The sequence below is a fragment of the Myotis yumanensis genome, unplaced genomic scaffold (genome assembly GCF_028538775.1).
Source record: "Myotis yumanensis isolate MYYU_CA2020_CCGP unplaced genomic scaffold, mMyoYum1.0.hap1 SCAF_1, whole genome shotgun sequence".
Taxonomy (NCBI): domain Eukaryota; kingdom Metazoa; phylum Chordata; class Mammalia; order Chiroptera; family Vespertilionidae; genus Myotis; species Myotis yumanensis.
The window spans coordinates 125915752-125923436 of NW_027223752.1; the positions used below are offsets into that span (position 1 = coordinate 125915752).

At 40.4% G+C, this 7685-nt stretch overlaps 1 pseudogene; it reads left to right on the forward strand.

Moving 5' to 3' along the window:
• Positions 1-338: 338 nt before the first annotated feature.
• LOC139005619 (phospholipid scramblase 3 pseudogene) lies at positions 339-725 on the forward strand (annotated as a pseudogene).
• The last annotated feature ends 6960 nt before the right edge of the window (positions 726-7685 follow it).

Sequence of the window (7685 nt, forward strand, 5' to 3'; positions counted from 1 at the left end):
TGCTCCACAAGGAAGAAAGGATACTCCCAGCAGCAACCAGCAGTGACTGCTGGCGGTACCCTTTCTTCCTTGTGGAGCATCTAGGGAGGACTACTAAGGGAGCCAGTCCCCAGTTCTGCCCCACCTCGAATTCTTGGTGCTGATTGATTAGATTCTGATTCACCATTAGAATGAGTGGAAACGCTCCTAGGCTGGGAGACAAATAACCAGTATGAATTGTGCTCAGGGGCTAGACAGCCCCTGGGTCAGGGGGCTGAAGAGAGCAACTACTGTGCATGTCCGTGTTGTGGGGCCGCCGGCCTCTTTGTATCCCTCTGGTGGACTCTGGGGACCGAGAGATGGAAGTACAGTCACCACCAGGCACCCCCATTGGCCATGTCCTGCAGCCCTGGCATCCCTTCCTCCCCAAGTTCTCCATTCAAGATGCTGATTGCCATATGATCCTGTGAGTGGTGGAACCCTGCTGGACCTGTGGCTGTGGCATGGATGCCTACTTTGAGGTGAAGACTCCGGATGAGTCCCACAGCATGGGCCACATCAGCAAGCAGTGGGGGGAGGCGGGCCTCTTCCAAGAAGCCCTCACGGATGGAGATGACTGTGGCTTGCAGTTCCCACTGGATCTGGATGTGAGAGTGAAGGCTGTACTGCTGGGAGCCACATTCTTCATTGACTACATGTTCTTTGAGAAGCGAAGAGGCACTGGGCTCTCTGCCATCACCAGTTAGACGGCATCTCAGGGAGAGGATCATCACCTCAGCCAGAACTGAAGATGGTCACCTAGCCTGGCCTGGCCTGGCCTGGCCCCTCCTCAGAGGCAACCCTTTCCTCCATGTACACTGTAGAGGACAGACAGGGATGCCTAAGAGGCTGGGGCCATGGTGCTCCATCCCTACCCTACTCCCCTGGCCTCCTTCACCTGTGGCCCTCACAGAAAGGTATGTATGAGAGCCCTTCCCCTGCTACCTCTCACCACTGTCTCCGGCCATCCCTCAGCACACAGACATATTGGCTTTCAGACTTGCCCTACTCACTTTCTCTCACCCCTTCCAGGACCTCTGCTCTGGAGGGGGCCTTTGGAATCCAGGGCTCTGGGATTTTTCAACAGAGCTGGGGTGGGAAAGGGTAAACAACACCAAAAATGGCTGATATGGCACCCACCTCTGCCACAGCTTGACCAATTAGTTCAGCCTCAGAATGTGGCACTCAGAGGAGATGCCTACTTCCCCAGCAACAGCTCTAGGGCCTCAGGCCCAGTGCCAACTCCTCTCCCCCTTGTCCCTCCCCACAGCTGGTGCTTGCTACAGCTCCGTGTGCCTTACTTGACAACTCCTTTCTTCCTTGTTCCTACAAAGGAGGCTGCATCTTTGTATGTTATATTCATATAAACTTTGTAACATTTTGGAAAAAAAATAAAACATGAAACGATGACCAAGAGAATGCCACAGTTGACATCCAGAGTCCAGCTCAGGAGAACGGAGAGAAGGGAGAATTCCATAAGTTGGCCGACGCCAAGATATTTCTGAGGGACTGCCTGGCGTGTGACAGTTGTGTGACCACAGAGGAATGAGTCCAAGTTTCTCAGCAGCAGTAAGGACCAGCAAGCAGGTGGACGATAAGGAGTGAGGGGTTCCAGACTGCGAGAGGGATTTCCAACTGTCGGCTGGTGGACATCCCCTGAGGGGTCCCGGACTACGAGAGGGTGCAGGCCGGGCTGAGGGACAACCCCCCCAGTGCACTGATTTTGTGCACTGGGCCTCTTGTCAGTAGATAAGTGGATAAAAAAACAGTGGTACATTTACACAGTGGAATACTACATAGCTGTTAAGAAAGGAAATTTTTGCTTCAGCATGGATGGACCTAGAGAATATTATGCTAATTGAAATAAACCAGCCAGAGAAAGACATATAACATATGATTTCACTTATATGTGGAATCTCATGAACCAAATGAACAAACAAAATAGAAACACACTCAGATACAGAGAACACTTTGGTAGCTGTTAGAGGGGAGGTTGGGGTGACTGGGTAAAAAGGGGGAAGGGATAAGCAAAAAAGTAAAATCCAGCTGTCAAACATATGCTGTATGTCAGCAGCAGCCTCATACATCTTGTGTGTTCTGTTTCTCTTGATTGAATAATTTTTGTGTGCTTGTTTTAATCTTATGAGATTGTTTTGGTAACATGCTATATAGGCTTGTATTGTAAGAGCAGTAGGCTATCCTATAGTCTAGGTGTGTAGTAGGCTATAACATCTAGGATTGTGTGAGTGCACTCTCTGATGTTTGCACAACAATGAGATTTCCTAAGGATGCATTTCTCAGAAAGCATCCTCATTAAATGGTGCATGACTGTACTTGAAATGTATTAAACAAGTGGATCTTAAGTACTCTCAGAACAACAACAAAATGTGAGATGATGGATGTATTAATTAACTTGATTGTGATAATCATTTCACAATGCATATCAAAACATCTTATATATTTTCAATATGTACAATTTTATTTGTACATTATACCTCTATAAGTGTGGTGGGAAATACTAGATAGGAGATACTTGTATGAGATGTCATGTTCTGGCAGCCTTTCTAATAAAATTACATAATAATTCTAAATGAGATTTAAATGGATAATATAAAAAAGACAAGGCTCAGGTAAAAAAAGAGATGGATATTTTTACCAGAACAGAGCAGAAACACAGTATTGGGCTAAATGCCATGGAGCTGCTGGGCTCTAGACTCAGAAAACAGGGCAATGGCAGTAGGAATTTGGTTTCTGTGTATACTATGGTCTTACACGTTTTCATGTGAGATGGAGGACCAAATCCAGGCTCACAGATTAAAACCAGAGACTGGGTAGAACATCCTGGCATGGAAATAAAATAAAAACCCAAAATGGCTGCAACTACAGCTTGGAGCTGTCTTGTAACATGCGGGGGGAGGGAGGGGGGGCGCGGCGAAGGAGGAAACAGAATTTCAGCCTTGCAGCCTGAATTTAACCAGCCACCTAGAGCTTCCGTGGCTGTATGGGCAAAATTCACATACATGTAGCAAACGCATGGATTTCAGAGACAAATTTTGTGGCTGGTGAGGACAGAGGAAAGAAATCTCTATTTCCTTGTATGAACAAATGGGACTTGTAACTAGTCAGACTTGTGTATTTGCTAGTGTGATATTCAAATTTTGTTCATGTTTTGGGGGGCATTTTAGACATATTTACTTATATATCTGTCTCCCTATATTAAATCTACTTTTATTGACTTCAGAGAGGAAGGGAGAGGGGGAGAGAGATAGAAACATCAATAATGAGAGAGAATCATTGATTGGCTGCCTCCTGCATGCCCCACACTAGGGATTGAGCCCACAACCTGGGCACGCGCCCTGACTGAGAATCAAATCATTACCTCCTGGTTCATAAGTTGACACTCAACCACTGAGCCATGCTGGCCAGACCAGACACTATAACGCACCAACTATTGTTGGTAATGGTGTGAAGGATGTTAGCAAGTACTTCTCAGACAATTAGGTCTGTCAAAACTTGAAACCATTAATATAAAAGACAATGTGGAAATCTGCAAATCAACTTGGAACAAAGTCTTTGAATGCTTTATTTAGTCTTTTGAACAAGAGCTTATTCTTAAAATATTTCTAGGATTATATCTTCAATGTGATGCCATCTGTTTCCTTGTCATTTATATAATCTTAGAAATTTTTACACTGCCTTTTTATTACTCTTAATTGTATGATTCATAACCAGATATTAGGAATAAGAAAGAGTATATTAAAAATTGAGGAAGAGATTTACATGATAATAATACCCTTTTAATATTTATTTTTGATACTAAGTGAATCATACCACAAGGAAATTAGAAAGTTAGATATGTTAAATAAATTACAATATTTATTTTATTACCTACCATTTAAATGTGATTGAATTAAAAATGATCTCATTATTTGCTTTAACAGATATATGAATAGGAATTATATTAGTCAGAATTTTACATGAGCTGATTTTATAAAGTTGAACTTAATAAGTGAGAAAAGTCTGTGACCAATATATTCTATGGTTGTGGGGAAAATATAAATGTGGTAGCCACCCTCCAAGATGGCCCCCAATAATCCCCATGTCCTGATATTCAGAGTTTGTATAATCTACTCCCACATTGAACAAGCTAATCTGTATAACAAACAAGATAATGTGGAAATGACAGTGTGTGAGCGTGGAGGCAACACAGTGAAAGATATGACTTGATCTTTTTAATATTACTTGCCTTGGGGGAAAATCAGCTACTCAAACCAAGGTGAGTAAGAGTCCTCAAGCATCCCTATGGAGAGGCCCATGTTGCATGGAACTAAACTCCTGCCAACAAGCAGGACTAACTTGTCAGGTGTATGAATGAGCCACCTTGGCAGTGGACCATCCAGCCCCAGTCCAGCCTTCATATGACTGTAATCCCAGCATACATCTTGACTTCCACTTCACAAAAGATGCTGAGCCAAAACCACCCAGCTAAAATGGATTCTTGACCCACAGAAACTATGAGATAATGAATGATTATTAAGATGCTATATTTTGGGATAATTTGTTATACAGCAATATATTACTAGTGAACTTTACCAGCAAAATTTCTATTTCCTCTTTGCTTTTCCAATTTTATTGTCACTACTTACTCATACTGCCAGAATTTTTGATACCACAAGAAAGAGATGGCACTCCAATGAGCAGGTGAGGGGTTTATACAGAAGGAATTTTTTCTCTTGTTCTAGGGCCAAAGCACAGATGGAGGAGAAATACAGGGTGTCCCCTCAAAATATATACAAATTTTAACAGGTTATAGCTCTGACATTTTGAAAATGAAATGTATCTTAATAAACACATTTAATAAAAGAAACAATATTAAAAATTATGTACCTTCTCTCATTCAAGTGTATACTGTAACTAAAATAATGTTAATTTTTGGAGACTGAGTACTAAAATACTAGCATAGGATTTTATTTTCCATTTTTTTTTTAGTATTGTCTTATTTTTGCTTCTTTCTATTTTCTTTTTTTGTCTTTATTGATTAAGGTATTACATATGTGTCCTTATCCTCCTATTGCCCCCCCCCAACCCTACTCCGTTCATGCCCTCACCCCCCCTGGTGTCTGTGTCCATTGGTTATGCTTATATGCATGCATACAAGTCCTTTGGTTGATCTCTCCCCCTAACCCCCACCCTCCCCTACCTTCCCTCTGAGGTTTGAGCATCTGATCGATGCTTCTCTGTCTCTGGATCTGTTTTTGTTCATTAGTTTATGTTGTTCATTAAAATCCACAAATGAGTGAGATCATGTGATATTTATCTTTCTCTGACTGACTTATTTTGCTTAGCATAATGCTCTCCAGCTCCATACATGCTGTTGCAAATGGTAGGAGTTCCTACCTTTTTATAGCTGCAGAGTATTCCATTGTGTAGAAATAAAACTGTTTTTTAATCCACTTATCTGCTGATGGGCACTTAGGTTGTTTCCAAATCTTAGCTGTATTGTAAATTGTGCTGCTATGAACATAGGGGTGCACATATCCTTTCTGATTGGTGTTTCTGGCTTATGGGGATATATTCCTAGAAGTGGTATTACTGGGTCAAATGGCAGTTTCATTTTTAGTTTTTTGAGGAAACTCCATACTGTCTTCAATAGTGGCTACACCAGTCTGCATTCCCACCAGCAGTGCATGAGGGTTCCTTTTACTCCACATCCTTTCCAACATTTGTAATTTGTTGACTTGCTGATGATAGCCATTCTAACAGGTGTGAAGTGGTACCTCATTGTCGTTTTGATTTGCACCTCTCAGATGATTAGTGACTTTGAGCATGTTTTCATATGTCTCTTGGCCTTCCTTATGTCCTCTTTTGAAAAGTGTCTATTTAGGTCCGTTGCCCATTTTTTGATTGGGTTGTTTCTCTTCCTTTTGTTAAGTTGTATGAGTTCCCTATAAAGGTTGGAGATTAAACTCTTATTGGAGATAACATTGGAAAATGTGTTCTCCCATGCAGTAGGCTTTCTTATTGTTTTGCTGATGGTTTCTTTTGCTGTGCAGAAACTTTTTATTTTGATGTAGTCCCATTTGTTTATTTTCTCTTTAGTTTCCATTGCCTTAGGACAGTGATGGCGAACCTTTTGAGCTCAGCGTGTCAGCATTTTGAAAAACCCTAACTTAACTCTGGTGCCGTGTCACATATAGAAATTTTTTGGTATTTGCAACCATAGTAAAACAAAGACTTATATTTTTTATATTTATTTTATATATGTAAATGCCATTTAACAAAGAAAAATCAACCAAAAAAATGAGTTTGTGTGTCACCTCTGACACATGTGTCATAGGTTTGCCATCACTGCCCTAGGAGCTCTATCGGTGACAATATTGCTTCGGCATGTCTGAGATTTTGCTGACTGTGGATTCCTCTAATATTTTTATGGTTTCCCATATTATGTTTAAGTCCTTTATCCATTTTGAGTTTATCTTTGTGTATGGTGTAAGTTGGTGGTCTAGTTTCATTTTTTTTGCATGTATCTGTCTAATTTTCCCAACACCACTTATTAAAGAGACTGTCTTGACTCCATTGTATGCTCTTGACTCCTTTCTCAAATATTAATTGAGCATAGTGGTTTGGGTTGATTTCTGGGTTCTCTATTCTATTGCATTGGTCTATATGTCTGTTCTTGTGCCAGTACCAGGCAGTTTTGAGAACAGTGGCTTTGTGATACAGCTTAATATCTGGTATTGGGATCCCTCCTACTTTGTTCTTCTTTCTCAGAATTGCTGTGGCTATTCGGGGTCTTTTTTTTATTCCAGATGAATTTTTGGAGAGTTCATTCTAGGTCTATGAAATATGCCATTGGTATTTTAATGGGAAGTGCATTGAATCTATAGATTGCTTTGGGTAGTATGGACATTTTAATGATGTTGATTCTACCAATCCATGAACACGGTATGTTCTTCCATCTGTTTATTTCTTTCTCTATCTCTTTTTTCAATGTCCTGTAGTTTTCTGAGTGCAGGTCTTTAACCTCCTTAGTTAAGTTTATTACTAAGGTATCTTAATTGTTTAAAATCTTAATTGTTTTTTAATCTCTCTTTTTTGTAAGTTCACTATTGGTGTATAAAAATGCCATAGATTTCTTGATGTTAATTTTGTATCCTGCTAATAGCTGAATTCATTTATTTAGTCTAAATTTTTTTATAGAGTCTTTAGGGTTTTCTATGTACAGTATCTTGTCATCTGAAAATAATGACAATTTTACTTCTTCTTTTCCAATTTGAATGCCATTTATTTCTTCTTTTTGTCTGACGGCTGTGGCTAGCACTTCCAATACTATGTTGAACAGGAGTGGTGAAAACAGGCATCCCCATGTCGTTCCTGTTCTTAGGTGAAATGGTTTTAGTTTTTTCCCATTGTCTATGATGTTGGCTGTAGGTTTGTCATATAAGGCTTTTATTATGTTGAGGTATTATCCCTCTATTCCCACTTTGCTGAGCGCTTTTATCAGAAAAGGCTGTTGAACTTTGTCAAATGCCTTTTGTGCATCAATTGGTATGATTATGTGATTTTTGTCTCTCAGTGTGTTTATGTGATGATCATGTTTATTGATTTGCAAATATTATACCACCCTTGCATCCATGGAATAAATCCCACTTGGTCATGGTGTATGA